Source organism: Plecotus auritus, assembly GCF_963455305.1.
Source record: "Plecotus auritus genome assembly, chromosome: 2".
NCBI lineage: Eukaryota > Metazoa > Chordata > Mammalia > Chiroptera > Vespertilionidae > Plecotus > Plecotus auritus.
Genome location: NC_137771.1, coordinates 145,612,283 through 145,632,439, shown reverse-complemented (window position 1 = coordinate 145,632,439; position 20,157 = coordinate 145,612,283). Strand labels below are relative to the sequence as shown.

The following is a 20,157-nucleotide window of genomic DNA, read 5'->3' as shown; positions in this document are numbered from 1 at the left end:
TTGGGTATCAAGCATAATAACCTGTAAAACAATGACAAACTTTCATCAAAAGGCCGGACTGTCCCATTCTACAAATACACACACATACACACAAAAGCTAAGATTGAGTGAGCTATGACAATTGTTGACATGTGGCTGTGATAACTCTAATAATCAGAGATAGTCTTGGCTCCAGTGTGAAGCTTTTCACAAACTCCCACCAGGATTTTCAAAATATTTCAATGGAAACAAACAATCAAATCTCAATCTTTCAGGGGCTGACTACTCACATCACTTTTCTTTCTCTAGTAGTCTAATTTGGACCTTTTGCTATTCCTTGGCACCTCCCTCAATATTCAGAAGAGGATGGTTGAAATTCAAATCAAACCATTTTGCTTTCTGCTGCCAGTTTGATAAAGAAAATTGAAATACTACAAATTTATATTTAGAGTAATTGTTTGTAGATCAAGTTTAATTATTCCTCACACTCATGGTAGTAACATCACTCATTACACCACTGTCTTTTTCCAACCATGATAACTTACAATCCCTCACTTCCCAAATGAGAAATTATACACGAATGTGAAAGTACTATTCTATCCCCAGAGGAAAGCAAGGACTGCTCTTGCCATTTTCCACTTGCTTAGTTAGACCAGTAAACTCAGCCAATCTCCAGTTTCCTTCCCAAGGTAAAGCCATGGGATTCATAAATGCCTAAAAGTAGTGGGTGTTGAAGGCTTTACAAGTTCTAGTTTCCCAAGAATAAAAGATGATCTTCTCTAAGTCAGAGCATACCTTGGACTGCTATATTCCTCCAGCATCATAAAAGCACTGCACTGGGAGTCAGAGACCAGGTTCTAGTCCTATCTCGGCGACTCTGAGTCTCATGTCTTGCTAAGTCTTGATTTGGACTCTAGCAGAAGTCCCTTCCAGCTATTGACCATCTTTTAAGTTCTTCCCTCTTCCAGCTCTTTGCTTTCACTAACTAAAACTTGGGAAAGCTTGAGATTCATTTTTTTGGAGTCTTAATGACTATTGTAACTTCTGCCAAGTTGGGAATCACCTACAGCTGTTATTCCAGCTTTGGACCTCTAGGGAGACAGTTAGTCAGGAATGTTTTTTTAATAAACAGGGCTAGCCCTTGGCTAAGCAGCCAAGTAGATGCAATTTTTGTTTTACACTTCTCCCAACTTCCCTTAAAGGATACCCTTCATGCCCAGAAAGTCATTGATATTCCATGGAACCCATCCTTCAGCAGTCAACTAAACTGCAAGAAGATGATGACTTATAAACCCAAGAGAATTGTTTCCAGACACTGTATAGGACTAGAGGGTTCCTAGAGAAGAAAAAATACTTAAGAGCATCCTCCACATCTGCCCTTCTCTTAGCCTTTCTGGTCTTTTCCACCCTTCCAGTTGCTTAGGCCCATTTCTTAAGTGTCATCCTTGGCTTCTCTTTCTTTCATACCCATCATCTAGTCCCTCAGCAAATTCTTTCAGCTCTACCTTTGAAGTATATCCAAAATTCAACTATTCATTACCACCCCCATTATTGTTACTTTAGGTTAAGTTTTTATGTTTGAAGGGTAGTATGTAGAGGGAAATAAAAGAATAAGCAAAGAGAAACAGGTTGTGTTTAATATGATAGTAGACAGTAGAAAAAATTGTTTTATTTGGGAAAAATACTATATGGTGGTATATTTTATTAACATAACTTTATAGCTCATTCTGAGAGAAACATATGTCTCATCTAGTTTCAGTAATAGCCTCCTAAACTAGTCTCCCTTCTTCTGTCCATGCCCTCCAACAGTCTCTTCTCCCATGGCAGCCAGAGTGATCCTATTAAATGGTAAATGAGATCATGCTCAAAACTCCCTCATGGCTTCTCATCTCTTTTGGATTCAAAGACAAAATCTCAGTATGGTATGCTGCCCCCCCACACCCTCTCCCCCTAGCTTGCTGTGCTCCCACTGCTCCAGCTCCCTTGCCTTTCTTCAGACACACTCATTATGCTGCCTAGCACCTTCATGCTTGCTGTCACCTCTCTTTGGAAATCATTCTCTCAGGGACCCACAAGACTTGCTTCCTGACTACAGTCAGGTCTATGTTGAAATTTCTCTTTAAGAGACTTTTGTAGACCACCTTGTATAAAAACAGTGCACACACGTATGTGTACACACACACACACACACACACTACTATCCCCTTATCCTTTTTATGTGCTATTGCATTTATCTCCACCTGACATCGATTATATTTGATTATTATCCCCTACTCCCTTTCCTCCCCTCCCTCCACCAGAGCAGAACTGTGTCTTGTTTACTGATGGACTTATGCTGCTGACACAGCACCTGACATAACCTGAGCATTCAAACATTTGTGAGGTGAGTGAGCTGAGGAGTGGATGAATCACTCTCCAATGCAAGGAGAAACATGTTGGTCCTTCTTCCAGCTACTCTTCAGAACACATCTACCACCATATTCTAGGAAGGTTATGACTGAATAGCTTCCAGCCCTGATAAGACAGACTTTGCTTTATTCCTTTCTTTCAATGAAGTAGTATATTGCCAAAAGTCTTCCACTTATGGGAGTTCCTCTTTTATCCTTGCTTCATTATCAGTTTTGTCCAGATGTATACAGGTACCTTGATTGATGTGTACTATGATCATACAATCTTTTATTCAGTCTATCCAAGTAGTTTTTGAGACTGAGCTCTAGTAAAGAGAGGTTTGTTAAGTGTCAAAAGTCTAATTTAAATTATCTGGGGCTCTGGCTCTCGATTCAAGGACAATTGAACTAGTTTCAGTTAGAAGGAAAGTGAAAAGAGCTGAAACTCGTTGGGTCTCTACCGGCAGCAAGCACTGTGCTCAGAGCCTGATAAACGTTCTCAATAAGTCTATGGCTTTTCTGTAAATGTTCACTTGAAGGAGAAACAGATTCAGTTCCATAAATGAAAAACTGAAGCCTGCAGCAGTTAAAAAGTTTAGCTAAAAAAAATTGTTTAAATGAAAAAAAAAAATTGAGATCCTGATGTAGATCTGAATCCAAAATCCATTTTCCTTCAATTCCAAAGACAAAAATTCACTCAATTTATGAGAAAAAATCAGTTCTCTTCTCTTTACACACCAACCCACAACTAATGCTACTTGGCTATGAGCTATTTGAAGGGTCATCCTAAAAAGTGTTCTAATGAGGCATTCCCAAGCACAAACTCCACAGCCCCTGAAACCAAACCTATATCTAACACGCACAGGGCTTTGATCGGTTTTCAAGGAAACACACTTTGGCTTAGGAAAACTAATACAGAATAAAGATGTATCTACATAAACAATTCCTCAGAAGTTTAAATTTTTTTCAAATTATTATCTCAGATTTTTTTTTCTGGAATAATGAAAAGGGCTGATTTCCAAATGTTGTGCACGACTGTAGCTCCTCTGCAACCATTCCAGAAGCCCAGCCTTTCACTCAGGCACCACTTGGAGTGCACTGAGCTAGTCGTTGGGGACAGCAGTGAACAGCACACATTGTCCTGCCCTTGTAAAACTTACTATCTAGTGCAGCCGTGGGCAAACTACGGCCCGCGGGCCGGATCCGGCTGTTCTATCCGGTTCTCTTGCTCTCCCCTCCACTCCTTTACTCTGAATTTATATTAGTTCACACTAATTTATATTAGTTCAAACATTCCATCCATGCTTTTGTTCCGGCCCTCCGGTCCAGTTTAAGAACCCATTGTGGCCCTCGAGTCAAAAAGTTTGCCCACCTCTGACAGGAGACAATTATGCAATTGAGTGTTTAATTACTTTTTAGTTAAATGCTATCAACAATTGCAGAGTTGGGTATTACAGATAATCCCACCTACGGTGGTCACAGAAGACTTCCCTAAAGTAATGATTGAGTTGAGAGCTAAAGAATGAAGAGTCATGTCTTAGATGGAAGGATTGGGGAGCAGTAGCTTAGGAGTCAGTTTTAGAGGCAAAGGAAGGAAATATCACTCTGAACTGGAAAGGAGCTTGATGCATTTGGGGAATTAAAAGGGATGCAGTGTGACTGGAAGCTGGTGTAGAGAAGAGTAGAATACTGCAATAGGATGAGGCTTCCAAGATGGGAAAAGACCACGTTCTTTAGAGCTTATGAAGGATTCTAGATGGACCCCCAGAACAATGAAGAACTAAGTATATGTTTAAGACAGGGGGCTACATTCAGATTTACATTTTTAAGAGGTCATTCTGGAAATAGAATAGAAAATAGCTTAGTGGGGTGGAGGCTGATAAAATATGGATGGGTGGGTGGGGCTGGCTGATACCTATAAGGAGGCCATCAAAGGCCAGGAAAACTAAAGGCAGTAATGAATTTGTAGAAAAGCCAATATATTTGAGATAGGTTTATAAGGTAGAATCAACAGAACTTAGTGATGGATTGGATATCAAAAGAGAGGGAATGTCAATAATAACTCCCAGGTTTCTGGAAGGTACAGTTGGGTGGATAGCGAAACTGTATTCTGGGGAAGAAAATATAGCAGGAATATGCTTGGGGAAGTGAGTGGGAAGATAATGAATTCAGTATCACATTTGGACTCCGAGTTGTCCATGAGATGTCCATTAGGATGTTGAGTGAGCAGTTGGCTATTTCATATCTAGAGCTCAAATTAGCTATTTGAACTTGAATTTAAATGTGGATGCAATCATTTAGGGAAATAACAGATAGTGTCAAAAGGATGGAAACATGACAAATTACACAGTTAAAGGTCAGGTAAAAAAAAGGACTGAACTATCAAAGGAACATAACAGAATTTTCCATCACATGCTGCCTTCAGATGACAGCTCCCCTTGAAAATGCCAGTGAGGTTGTTTACATGACACCAGCAAAGTAGGGCATATCCAGGAAGTCAGAATGGACAATGCTTTCAACACTCTTCTGATAGAAGAGAGTTTTTGTGAATTGGCCAAAACAAAAAAATCGTTTATGTATCCACCCACAATTACGCAAGGCATTTGGGTTTATTTTGATAATTACACTTTCCAAAAACACACTTTTACTTTTTAATATTTAAATCCCAACTTTTACTATCTATTCCTACTCTTTATACCACTAGAAGCCTGGCTAATTGGTACAATTTGGCAAAGTCATTAAGCCTCTGAATTGTAGTTTATTTTAAATAAAACATTGCAGATACTTTTCCATAATCTCATTCTCCTCCTTCTCTAACACCTCTGGGAAGTCAGTGTTTATATTCCCTGCATAGCATAATAGATTTACCAAATGTGTTAAAAATATTTATTATTTTTTCATGTTTTTAATTTTATAAATGGTGTCACACTTTATTATTCTGCAACTTGTTTTTCTTGCAGAACACTATGTTTTTTATATATACCCATGTTGATTCTGGCAACTTCCAGTAGATTCATTTTAACTGCTGTATGGTATTCCACTAAATGACTTTTCCCCCATCTTTCTCTTCTCCGGTTGAACATTCAAGATGTTTCCATGTTTTTGCTATTGCACACAGATGTAATAACTATTTCTAAACATTTCTTCATGTGTATGTGTGCTCTAGTTTCTTTGGAGTATAGACTTGGAAGCATCAATTACTGGTTGAAGGATATATACATATATGAGTTTATTAGTTATTGCTAAGTTACCCAAAGGACCACCAGAAATGCTTGAATTCCCAACCTATATAATAAGAGGCTAATATGCAAATTGACCAAACAGCAGAACAACTGGTCACTATGACGCACACTGACCACCAGGGGGCAGACGCTCAATGCAGGAGCTGCCCCCTGGTGGTAAGTGGGCTCCCACAGCGGGAGCATTGCTCAGCCGGCTCATGGCTGGAGAGCGCAGCGGTGGTGGCAGGAGCCTCTTCTGCCTCAGCTGCAGGTGGGCGGTAAGGAGTGAGGGGTCCCAGACTGCGAGAGCCCCAGACTGTGAGAGGGATGTCCACCTGCCAGCTTAGGCCCGACATTCCCTGAGGGTCCCGGACTGCGAGAGGGCGCAGGTCAGGCTGAGGGACCCCCACCTCTCCACAGTGCATGAATGTCATGCACCAGGCCTCCAGTTTCTTTATATTATTACCAAAACTTGATATGTCACATTTTTTTTATTTTTTCCCCTCTAATGGGCATAAAATAATTTCTAGCAAAGGAACATAACAGAATTTTCCATCACATACCACCTTCAGATGACAACTCCCCTTGAAAATGCCAGTAAGGTTGTTTTCACAGCACCAGCACAGCAGGGCATATCCAGGAAGTCAGAGTGAACAATGCTTTCAACACTTTTCTGACATAAAAGTGTTGAAAGGGCCTTTTGCCATGCTAGGGATTTTGGACTTGACCCTCCAGGTGATGGAAAGCCTTCAAAGAATTACTTAGCAGAAAAATGATAGGATTGGCTTTCCCCTTCAGTGAAATACTCCTCAGTCCTGTGGATAGTGGTTAGGAGTAGGCAAGAATGATGGCAAGGAGTCCAATTTGGTTTTTGCAGAATGATGATCCATTCTGGAAAGGATGGGCCTTCAGCCTAGTAGCTTTAGAGATAGTGAGGAAATAAATTACAGAGATAAAAAATGTTCAACAGAAGATGAGGGACAAATCAAAGAGAGAATTTGCATTTGTGGTTTAAGGAGCCAAAGGTTATGGTGCCAAGGAAAATAGGAAACAGACGAGGAAGAGATTTGGGGGCACAGGGTGAGTGTGTGGTGAAATGATGATAACTTTAGTTTTGTGTTTATTGAGTTTAAGGCTCACATGGAATAGCTGAGTGGAGACATTCAGCATGATGTTGGAATGAGGGCCCAGAATCCAGGAGACAGATCTTAGCTTGATATGTATGTTTAGGAATTATCAATTTACAGACAGTTAAGTCATGGCCAATTAGATTGGATTGCTCAGAAAATGCATGGGGATTGTTTAAGTAAAAAAGATGGACAAGCCCTAGCCAGTTTGGCTCAGTGGATAGAGTATTGGCCCTCAGACTGAAGGGTCCTGGGTTCATTTCTGGTCAAGGGCATGTACTTCATTTGCAGGCTCAATCCCCAGCCCCAGTTGGGGTGCATGCAGGAGGCAACCAATTAATGTGTCTCTCTCACATGGATGTTACTCTCTCTGTGTCTCTTCCCCCTCTCCACTCTCTCTAAAAATCGATGGAAAAATATTCTTAGGTGAGGATTAACACACACACACACACACACACACACACACACACACACACACACACACGATAGACAAAACCCCAGGGAGCAGGATGTAGAGAATTAGTTTAATAATAGAACCTAAAAAGGAGGCTGAGAAAGATTGGTCAGAGGAACAGGAGAAAAACCAGGAGGATGTGGTGCCACCAAAAGCACCAGAAATTTTAAATAGAAAAGAGTGACCAGTGTCAAGTAGTCAGCAGAACACTTAGACAAGATCACTGAAAAGCAGTGGGTGGATTTAGACATAATGTGTTCATTGCATATTTCTATTTTTTTTAAAAGAAAAAGCTAAGTGTTCCTTTCAACTAAAGCAAGTCAGTCCACCCCTCTAAGCTTCTCTTTGTTGAGTTGAAAGGGGAATGGGCTAATTAGATGACAGATCAGGTCCCCTCCAGTTCTCACAAGCTATTACACAATTGCCTCAATACCATATAATTAAAGTTATACTCTCTATCCATGAGACCAACAATGACCTTCCCCTTGAGGACCGGCTCTGACTTCAGTGACATCCTTCCCCTTCCTTCCTAAGTTCCCTCCTTGGGTGTCCACTAACTCCACCCTGACTCACTCTACCTGGAAGCAACTCACATTCATTTGAATCCCTTCTTCCCCTCCCCTTAATTTCTACTTTGTGGAAACTGTGGGTCAATGACCCCTTATTTGAAGAACTATCTTTCCAAGGTGTCCACACATCTTTTTATGGTAGCCTCTATCTATAAACAATGACAACACACCATACACACCATTGAACAGTTGAGGTGAGCTTCTTAAGGGCAGAAATTATGCATTTACTACTTTTGGGAAGTCAGATCTTAGCTGTTACCCAGCAAACATTGATCACTCAAAACTTTTATTTTGAATAAATGGAGGAACTATGATTCAGTGATACTGCTTGGGACCTCAGCAACAATGGGTCTAATACTGGGAACTACCTTTTAACAAAGGGCCTGCAGTGCTGCCAGTCCCCTGCTGGCGGTCTCACCCCAATGCCTGCCACACAGTTTCTCCTGAACTTAAGCGATAAAGGGCCAGGTTTAACCCTCAGCTAGTACCTAGTTTCAAAGTCTATCATATCAAAGCACATGATGAACTCCACTCCAGTAATGATAGGCTTCGAGACCTTAGAGCTTTTCTTTCCCAGCACTACACAGGATTCACTGAATTTAGGACCATCTGTTGCCCACCTTAGCCCTATTTTCATTTCTATACTATGAGTAAGTCTAGAATTCTCTTTTCCCTGTGTGAATACCACATTCATACTCCCAGGGCTCTTTAGAACACTTCCCAGGTTCCTCAATTTGCCCTGCAAACATATAACTAAACATTCATACACAATGAAAAAAGAGTTCCAATAATAACCATGATTCGTATTTGTGTAGGGTTGTTTCTGCAAAAGCAAGACATTTTATAAATCAGATTTAATTTTCTGATTCAATATTTAAAAGAACTTGAAAATAATAAACTCATTTGTGTCTATTCATTTTAGTACCAGCTAGTGTCAGACTGAATAATGACACTGCAATGCTGCTTGCACTCTTTGATGTGTAGAACTTTAAGAACAAGTATCATTTGTATCTGTCTTTCTAATTTTTATGTCACCTTTACTAAAATGTCTTCTATTTTACATTATTTTTCTTCACCAAAGTTCAAGTCATTCTCTTTACTTTTTTCTCTCAAACAAAATAATCATTAAACAATTTTTTCAACAAAGCATATCTGGCACTTTATTTCTTAATAGTTTTTTGTGTTGTTGTTTGCCAATATCTAAATTCTAACTGTATACTTTTCCAAATATTTAAAATTATTTTTGCTGACATTTTAAAGTTATATATATAATTGAATTGAGTTTAAGTAAACAGGTCATTACTGGCATAGTCACTATACTATAATGGTCTCTGCCCAGCTACTCAACTATGTGACTGTGGTGCAAAAGCAGTGATCAATGAGTAAATGGAAGGGTGTGGCTTTGTTCCAATAAACCCAGGCACTGGGCTGGAGTTGGCTCTAGAACCTTTTGAGGTGTTTTCCAGCTTGAACATGGATTTCTACGAAACCAGAGCCCCACCTTATTGGTGTTTAGACTACACTTCAATAGCTCTCCTCCTGGCTAAAAGTAAATTAAGCTAAGTAAAACAAAGTGAAATAAGAAATATGATTCCCTCACATCATTTGGCATATTCATTTAGGTGTAAGAACACATCTCAGACATGACAATTATTCACTGCCAAAAACTAATAAACATCTACTAACATGTATACTACCTCAGTTGGGCACTTTTATTTCCACAAAGAGCCCTTTCTTACAAAGTGTTCACGAAGGATCTCCAGACCATGATTTGCCAAGTATAATTTTGAGACAGCAAAACAAAGCTTTATGTGGGCATGTCACTAAGTGAGCACTTGGGGAGGATAAATTGCTGAGGCCTTGCAGCAAAGGTTGGCAAATACCAGGCTCAGAGAAAATTTTCACAATTTGAAACATATTTTTCTTTTTTTTTTTCCATTGAGGCATTTTATATGCATGTATATATCAAAGCCCTAGAAAAAGAACCCCAGGATAGAGATCCAAGATGGTGGTGGACTAAGTGGATGTTACACTCACCTCCTCCCAGTACCAAACTGGAATTACAACTAAAATATAGAACAATCAACCTGAATATCCAAATAGAGACCAGCTGAAGAAAAGTCTTAAAAACAAGGATTTATAGAAGAAGTCACATCCACATTGGTAGGAGGGGCAGAGACACAAAAAGGCCTTGCCCTGCTCCCAGCGGCTGAGATTCGGAGTAATATCTCAGCTTCAAGGTGAAGGGTCTTAACCCCATGCCAGGCTCCCAGCCCAGATCGCCTGGGTTGGGAAGAGGCAACCACATAATATCTGATCTGGCTGTGAACATCAGTGGGGATTCTGTATGCCAAGGAGACACAGGAGTCTGTTAGAGACATAGGCACCCTCCTAAAGGGCCTATGCACAAAATCTCATTTGCAGTCACTCTCCATGGGCTCCCTCAGAGGAAAGACAAAGTGGACTGGAGTAATGTGAGTAGAGACTGCAGTTTGTGGCTCTGGGAAGAGAGCTGAGGGGACAGCCACTGGGACCTCTGTGCTCAGTCTTCTACACCACAAACGTCATATTTCTTGGGTGGAACACTCACCTTCTTATAGGATCAGCCTGGCGGGATACAACAGTTTCACCCTCTGGACTCCATATCACTCCACCTGTGAAGCTCATGTCCTGCTGAGTCAGCTGTCTGGGTAGGGATGTAGAGGTCTGGGCACACTCAGGGGGTGTCAGTGACTGAGTGGTGTTGCTTTGGAATGGGAGGTCATTCCTCCCACTTTCCTGTGAAACCGATTGGTGCCTCCTGCTCACAGAAGATCCTTTGGCCCCGTCCTCTGGGCTCCTGATGGCCCCGTCCTGCCAAAATCTGGGCAGAATCCAGAACAGACTATGTTGTGTGGCTCTGGAACAAGGCCAGTCCTTCCACCTTCCCCCAAGACTGATCGGCACCTCCCCTGCACAGGAGATCCACAAGCCCACTGCCCTGTCTCCTGATAGCCCTGTTGAGTTTGGGCTTCTGGCAGGATCTTGGATGAACTGAATTGTGTGTCCCTCCCACTCCCAATCAGTGCAGTGCCTGTCTTTTATGTGGCCAAATATTGGTCTATTTCAGTGTGATAAGCTCTGCTGGCCTCACCCTGATTATGCCTTGAGACTCCTGTCCCTCTGCAAATGTCTGTAAGCACCCAGTGGGTGTCAGCTAGGCTTGATGTATCCTGGGACATTGCCAAGTGGCCTCAGACACAGCAGTGACACTGAGTTGAACCCCTAAAGATCTGGTGAACACCATTTGCCCCTACCTGGTGACTCACTGAGAACCTATCTCATACAACTTGAGTACAACCAGAGACTGTTTCAGTGATTGAGCCTAAATGAGTACAACCAGAGATTGTTTCAGTGATTGAGCCTATCAGGCAGCCAGCGGGTGGAGGCAGGTGGAGGATCTTGAGGTATCTTGGGATTTTTGCTGACCTACCCCTGGCCCAGTGCTGGTAAAGCCAGCCTTAGTTTGCAGTGTGGTCCTTGCCATGCACACTCAGGAACAACAGAGGCAGCCACAAATTGTAGATCACTTTGTAACATCAAACAGGTTGCCCAGGGACAGTCACAGACAGAGTCTGACATTGGCCCTAACAAGATGACCTAAAATAACACAACCAGAGGCCAGCTTCAAAAAATATCACAACAGGATCCATTTAGCTTCACAGGGGGCATATCCAAAGGAAGATCTTGGCAGACCCTGCTGAATCAAATTCAGCTTTGTGTGATCAGCACCTGCACAGCAGCTCATATAATGCGGTCAGGGTTGATCCTCACAGTCAGTCAGTCTGAGGATCGACCTCACACATGAATGGGCCAATAGCAAGCAATACAATTACAACAGGAGGACCCACAGAACCCATACAAAGGACATTCCTGGACCACCCAGATCAGGTGACCAAGGAGACTGCACCAGAGGACACCTACTACGTAAGACCACCCTACGAAGAGTGGAAGTCATAGTAGATTTACCTAATGCATAGAGACAAAACAAAGAAGCAGCCAAATGGGATAACAAAGATATTTGCCCAAATGAAAGAACAGGAGAAATCTCCAGAAAAAGAGCTAAATGAAACAAAGGCAAGAAATTTACCAGCTATAGAGTTCCAAAAAATATATGAGGATGCTCAAGGAACTTAGTGAGAATTTCAACAAAGAGATAGCAAACATAAAAAAGGACATAGAAACTATAAAAAAGAACCAGTAAGAAGTGAAGAATACAATATCTAAAATTAATACACTTGTAGGAATAAACAGTAGGTTAGATTAACCAGAGGATCAAATCTGTGATTTGGAAGAAAAGGTAGCAGAAAATACCCAATCAAAACAGTAAAATGAAAAGAGAATTTTTAAAAATGAGGATAGTTTGCCCTAACTGGTTTGGCTCAGTGGATAGAGCATCGGCCTGTGGTCCCAGGTTCGATTCCGGTCAAGGGCATGTACTTTGGTTGCGGGCACATCCCCAGTAGGAGGTGTTCGGGAGGCAGCTGATCATGTTTCTCTCTCATCGATGTTTCTAACTCTCTATCCCTGTCCCTTCCTCTCTGTAAAAAATCAATAAAATATATTTTTTTAAAAAATAAGGATAGTTAAGGGACTATTGGAATAACGGGAAGTATAACAACATCCATATCATAGGGATACCAGAAAAAGAAGAAAGCGAGCAAGGGATCAAGAACCTATTGGGAGATATAATGACCAAAAACTTCCCTAATCTGGTGAAGGAAAAAGAAACACAAGTTCAGAGAGTCCCAAATAAGATATACCCAAATAGGACCACACCAAGACTGATCGCAATTGAAATGGCAAAGGTTAAAGGCAAAGAGAAAATATTAAAAGCAGCAAGAGAAGGCAGTTAGTTACCTACAAAAAAGCTCTCATAAGACTGTCAGCTGATTTCTCAACAGAAACATTTCAGGCCAGAAGGGATTAGCATAAAATATTCTAAATGATGAAAATCAAGGATCCACAATGAATACTACTTTACCTAGCAAGGATATTATTTAAAATTGAAGAAAAAATAAATAGCTTCCCAAAGAAGAAAAAGCTAAAGCAGTTTGTTACCACCAAAGCAGTATTACATGAAATGTTAAAGGGCCTTCTGGAATGAGGAGGAAGAGGAGGAGGAGGAGGAGAATAGTTAAAAGAATAAGATGGCAATAGATGTGTACCTTAAATGTAAAAATCACCTTAAATGTAAATGACTTAATTGCACCAATCAAAAGACATAGGGTAGCTGAATGGATGAGAAAACAACATCCATATATATGCAGTCTACAAGAGACCCATCTCAGACATAAGATACACACAGATTAAAAGTGAAGATTAAAAAACCATTTCATACAAATGGAAATAAAAAGAAGCTGGGGTAGCAGGACTTATCAGGTGTACTGGTTAATAATGCAGATTTTTTCCACTAGATGGAGTTACACATATGTTGATATATATGCGATTTGATATGTATGCTATTTTGTTGTATTGACAGCAAGCTTCAAAACTTCATATGTCAAATTTTCTGAAGGTGTTAACATCATAGATATTTTTACACTTAAAAATGTCAAATTTCATGCCAAAAAAAGAGCATTTGCGGAAAGTTTTAATTCATTACTTTATTTTGAAGAAAAGTGCTGCTGAAAGTTATCGTATACTTTGGGAAGCTTATGGCGAACATGCTCCATCTCAAGATACTTGTGAACACTGATTTAAATGCTTTAAAGGTGATGATTTCAATGTGAAAGATAAAGAATGTCCAGGTCAATCTGAACCACACTTTGATCATAAAACAACCAAAATGTGCCAGAAGACATGGCAAAGTGATTTTGCTTCATGATGATACACCATCACACACTTCAAAACCAGTTTAAGACACGTTAAAAGATCTTGCCTGGGAAGTATTAACCCACCCACAGTATTCACCAGACTTTGCTCCTTCAGATTACCACTTGTTCCGATCTATGGCATACGTACTTTCTGAGCAGCACTTCAAAAAGTACAAAGAAATGGAAAATTGGGTCTCTGAATGGTTTGCCTCAAAACAAGAAAAGTTCTATTGGGACGGTATCCACAAATTACCTGAAAGATGGGGAAAATGTGTAGCTAGCGATGGACATTACTTTGAATAAAGCACTTTTGATGTTTTTCTTGAAATTATCGTGTTTTCTTTGATCACAAAATCTGCATTATTAACTGGTACACCTGGTGTATCTGACAAACTAGACTTTAAACAAAAGCTATAGTGAAGAGACAAAGAAGGACACTATATAATGATAAAGGGAGCAATCCAACAAAAGAATATATCCCTTGTAAACATTTAAGCACCCAAAATAGGAGTACCTAAATATATAAAGCAAATCTTAACAGGCAAAAAGGGAGATATAGACAGTAATACAATCATAGCAGAGGATTTTTAACACCCCATTGACACTGATAAGCAGGTCTGCCAGACAGAAAATCAATAAGGAAATAGCAGTCTTAAATGACACACACAATGGATTTAATTGATATCTTCAGAGCATTTCATCCCAAAGCAGCAGAATATACATTCTTTTAAAGTGCACATAAAACACTTTCTATGATAGACCACATGTTAGGAAACAAAAGAAGTCTCAATAAATTTAAGAAGATTTAAATTATATCAAGCATATTCTCTGATCATATGGTATAAAACTAGAAATCAATCACAAGAGAAGAACTGAATACTAAATAACATGTTAATAAACAATTTTTGGGTTAACAATAATATTAAGGAATAAATAAAAAAATACATTGACACAAATAAAAATGAGAACAGAACAACCCAAAATCTATGGGACACAGCAAAAGTCCTAAGAGGGAAATTCATAGCATTACAAGCCTACCTCAAGAAACTAGAAAAACTTCAAATAAACAATCTAATTTACACTTAAAGGGACTAGAAAAAGAACAGCAAACAAAGCCCAAAGTGAGTAAAAGAAAAGAAATAATAAACACCAGGGCAGAAATAAATGAAATAAAGTCTTAAAAAACAATACAAAAGAGCAATGAAAACAATACTTGGTTCTCTGAAAACAATAAAAAATAAATTGACAAAACTTTAAACAGACTCATCAACAATAAAAGAGAGCAGACACAAATAAATAAAATCATAAATAAAAGAGTAGAAGTAACAACTGACTCCACAGAAATAGAATGGATTTTAAGAAAATATTGTGAATAACAATTGGACAGTCTGGATGAAATGGATAAATTCCCACAAACATACAATCTTCCAAAATGGAATCAGAAAGAATCAGAATTCTGAATAGACCAATTGCAACTAACTGAATTGAAGCAGCAATAAAAAAATCTCCAAACAAAAGTCCTAAACCAAATGGCTTCACACGTGAATTTTACCAAATATTCAAAGAAGAATTAACACCTATCCTTCTCAAAACTATCCCCAAAAGTCAAGAGGAGGGAAGACTTCCAAGCTCATTTTACAAGGCCAACATTATCCTAATTCCAAAACCAGATAAGGACACTACAAAGAAAAAGAAATTAAAGGCCTATATTCCTGATGAACATAGATACTAAAATCCTCAAAAAATATTAGCAAACCAAATCCAGCAATACATTAATAACATAATATACCATGATCAAGTGGGATTTATTCCAGGGGTGCAAGGCTGGTATAATATCTGTAAATCAATAAACATGATACATGAAATAAACAAAATGAAGGATAAAAATCACATGATCATATCAATACATGCAGAAAAAGCATTTGATAAAATCCAGTACCCATTTATAATACAAACTCTCAGCAAGTGGCATTAGAGGGAACATACCTCAATGTAATTAAGGCCATGTATGATAAATCCACAGTCAACATCATATTCAATGGGCAAAAACTAAAAGTGTTTCCCTTAAGATTATGAAAATGACAAGGATGTCCTCTTTCACCACTCTTATTTAACACTAGAGGCCCGGTGCACAGATTTGTGCACCAGTGGGGTCCCTTGGCCTGGCCTGTGTCCTCCCACAATACGGGACCCCTCAGGGGATGTCGGACTGCCAGTTTTGGCCCAATCCCTGCAGGCCAGGCCGAGGGACCCCACTGGTGCACAAATCCATGCACTGGGCCTCTAGTATGCATATAAGATCTTTGGTTTATCTCTTCCTGCCTTTCCCTTCCCCCCTTCCTCCTGAGATTCATCAGTCTGTTCCATGTTTCCATGCCTGTGCATTGAGTGTCTGCCCCATGGTGGTCAGTGCACACCATAGCTACCGGTCGAACAGTGGAATGGTCGCTTAGGCTTTTATGTATAGAGATAGTACTGAAAGTCTTAGCCACAGCAATCAGATAAGAAAAAGATATAAAAGGCATCTAAATTGGAAAGAAGGGAGTAAAACAGTCATTATTTGTTATACTGTATATGAAGAACCCTAAAGATTCCATCAGAAAACTACTACAACTGAAAAATGAATTCAGTACAGTAGCAGTATACAAAATAAATATCCAGATATCAATTGCATTTTTATACACCAATAATGAACTATCATAAAAGGAAACTAAGAAAACAATCCCATTCACAATTGCTTCAAAAAGAACAAAATAGCCAAAACCGGTTTGGCTCAGTGGATAGAGCGTCAGCCTGAGGACTGAAAGGTCCCAGGTTCGATTCCGGTCAAGGGCATGTAACTTGGTTGCAGGCACATCCCCAGTGGGAGGTGTGCAGGAGGCAGCTGGTCGATGTTTCTCTCTCATCGATGTTTCTGACTATCTATCACTCTTCCTTCCTCTCTGTAAAAAATCAATAAAATATATTTAAAAAAAAAAAAAGGAACAAAATACCTAGGAATAAATTACACGAAGGATGTAAAAGACCTGTACTTGAAAAACTGTAAGACACTGAAGAAAGAAATTTAAAAAGATACAACTAAGAGGAAGCATATACCATGTTCATAGATAGGAAGAATTAACACATTACAGATGGATCACAAGAATTCTCATTTCATATTACACAGTGTTTTACAAAGTATCATACTTTAAAAAGATATTAGCTTGTAAAAATATGTAATAAATAACTTCAAAATGCAATGGGTATTTAATTTTAAAGCGTGCCTTTAACATTTATGTAAAACATTTTTTGTACTCATTCAATAGAAACTTATCTGGCCACTGGGTAAAGCTAGCAATAAAACTACTGGTCTGCAATGTGTTAACATCATTAAAATTTCCATAATACTGAAAACAGTCTATAGATTCAATGCCATTCCTATCAAGATACCAATGGCATATTTTATAGAACTAGAACAAATATTCCAAAAATTCATGTGGAACCACAAAAGACCCTGAGTAGACATAGTAATCTTGAGAAAGAAGAACAAGTTGAAGGAATCAGACAACCTGATATCAAACCATACTACAAGGGCATAGTAATCAAAATAGCACAGAAACTGGCATAAAAACAGACATATAGATGGAACAGTCTAGAGAACCCAGAAATAAATCCATGTTTTTATGGCCAATTAATATTCAACAAAAGTGACAACTACATACAATGGGGTAAAGATAGTCTATTCAATAATACTATTGGGACAATTGGACAGATAGGTGCAAAAAGTGAAAAATTAAATTAGACTACCTTTATAAACCATACACAAAAATAAATTTAAATAATGTAGGTTACAATATCATAATAATCCTAGAAGAAAACATAGGCAGTAAAATCTCAGACATTTCTCATAGCAATATTTTTTCTGATATGTCACCTCAGGCAAGGGAAACAAAAGAAAAAATAAACAAATGGGACGATCTCAAACTAAAATATTTTGCATAACAAAGGAAACCATCAACAAAATGAAAAGACAACCCACTGAATGGGAGAACATATTTTCCAATGGTACATCTGATAAGAGGTTAATATCCAAAATTTATAAAGAACTTATACAACTCAATACAAAAAACAAACAATTCAATTTTTAAAAATGGGCAAAGAACCTGAATGCACACTTCTCCAAAGAGAACATACAGATGGCCAATAGACATATAAAAAGATGCTCAACATCACTAATCACCAGAGAAATGCAAATTAAAACCACAATGAGATATCGCCTCACACCTGTCAGAACGGCTATCATCAATAAGTCAACAAACTAGTGTTGGCGAGGATGCATAGAAAAGGGAATCCTTATGTACTATTGGTGGGAATGCAGATTAGTGCAGCCATTGTAGAAAACAGTATAGAGTTTCCTTAAAAAAAAAAAAAAACAGATTGTCTTATGACAGATTACCAGCAATTCCACTTCTGGTAATATATTCAAAGAAACCCCCGAAACACTAATTTGAAAGAATATATGCTCTCTATGTTCATTGCAACATTATTTACAAAGGCCAAGATTTGGAAGCAGCCCAAGTGCCCATCAGTAGATGAGTGGATAAAAAAGCTTTGGTACATTTACACAATGGAATACTACTTGGCAGTGAAAAAAGAAGAAGAAGAAGAAGAAGAAGGAAATCTTACTTTTTGTGACAGCATGGATGAACCTGGAAAGTAGTATTATGCTAAGTGAAATAAACCAGTCAGAGAAAGACAAATACCATATGATTTCACTTACATGTGGAATCTGATGAAAGAAACAAATAAAATAGAAACAGACTCATGGATTCAGAAAACAAACTGACAGCTATTAGAGAGGAGGGTGTTGGAGGAATGGGTGAAAAGGTGAAGAGATTAAGAAAAAGACGACTCATAGACACAGACAACGTATGGTGATTACCAGAGGGAAAGGGGGATGAGGGGAGTAGAAGAGGGTAAAGGGAGGATAAATGGAGATGGAAGGAGATGCATAATACAGTATACAGATGATGTATTATAGAATTGTACACTTGAAACCTATATAAGTTTATTAACTAATGGCACCCCAATACATTCAATAAAGTTTTTAAAATAATAATTTTAAAAAGAATCCCAGGATTTTCCCTCCTGTGTGTTTTCACCTTGCTTCTTCATGCTCCATGATACCTGCTGAAGTTGTAAGTACAATGAAACCTATCTAACAGCTGGGAGCAGATTGTTCCACCATTTTTCTAGATCTTTGAGTTGCACATCAAATATCAGGCTAATACTCCACACTTGTTGAACCTGCCCATGAGGTTCGTAACAATTCTCTCTGCTCTGTGATCATCAATAATTTCAAATTTGCCAATGTAACCATGCTTTATCATTACAGTTAGGAATCAGTGGATGACTTTGGAGCATGGCCTACTAAACTGGCATTTGCCTCTCTTTTCGGTATTGTTGATACTCTTTAGAGCCTCAGCCAGGACATTCATGCGCATCATTATGGAGGCATAGAGGGAGGGAAAAGGACTGGAGGGGCAAGTACACAGAGTTATAACAAATGGAGACACTTTCAACAGCTCCACTTCATCCTCACAAGGCTTTAGGTGCTCATTAATTGATTCATTTTTTCATTTGCTTAACAAATGTTTTGAAGGTTTTCTGTGGGCCAGAATGTTGCTAGCCACTGGGAATACAATGGGAAGACAAAAACAGACAAACAGACAGACAGACAGTGAGATAACAGGAAAGAAGAAAATAAACAGCATCTGCCCTTGAGGAGCTTTTAGTTTGGTGCATGCGGTCCTACAGAGCTTCCTACAAGAATGGAAACGCTGTTTGTTCAGCACTGCACAATGTGGTAGCTACTGGCCACATGTGGCTTTTAGTCCCTTGGAATGCATCTGGCATGACTAGAAAATGGAATTTTTAATTATATTTAATTTCAATTAATTTACATTTAAATAGCCACATGTGGCTAGTGGCTACTGTATTGGACAGTGCAGGTCTGGTGGGAAAAATACTTAATCAAAAGAATGTGATAGTATAGCTGTGCTATGTACTAAAAAGGACAATAGGTGCTAAGTGCTCTGAAAACAAATAATGGGAGGATTTGACCAATTCAGGGACATCAAGAAAATCTTCTCTAAGGATGTGGCATGGAAGGAGAAATCTGACAAAAGTGTAAGGGTCAACTAGATAGAGTAGGGTGTCACAGAAGGCAATCTAGGTATCAAGGATAAAGGAGAAATGGTACTATGCGCTATTAGTGTGGCCGGAGCACAGTAAGGGTATCAAGGAAAAAGAGGGCCAGTCCTTACAGGTCATATAAGGGACTTCAGTGTTTAGCCCGAGGACAGGGTTTTAAGCAAGCAGGGTGTGAGGGTCTGAGTATGTGTGAAGTAATTGCATCCTGGAAAGCCTGCCCCCAGAACCCACTGAAGCCTACAGAACCCACTGAAGGACAGCAACAGACAACACAGGGAGATCGGCAAACTGCCTGTTGCCATGGTCCACGTGGCCGATGGTGGTATGTAGCTTGAATCCAGACAGATTTGTGGGGTATATGAAAAGCAGAATC

The 20,157-nt window shown here is 39.2% G+C and overlaps 1 pseudogene across 1 annotated transcript; it reads right to left on the bottom strand.

Annotated features, from left to right (window-relative positions):
- Nucleotides 1–18,678: 18,678 nt before the first annotated feature.
- LOC308241222 (small ribosomal subunit protein uS8-like) lies at nucleotides 18,679–19,078 on the bottom strand (annotated as a pseudogene). The gene has a single exon. The product of its transcript is annotated as a small ribosomal subunit protein uS8-like (transcript).
- Between the last annotated feature and the right edge of the window lie 1,079 nt (nucleotides 19,079–20,157).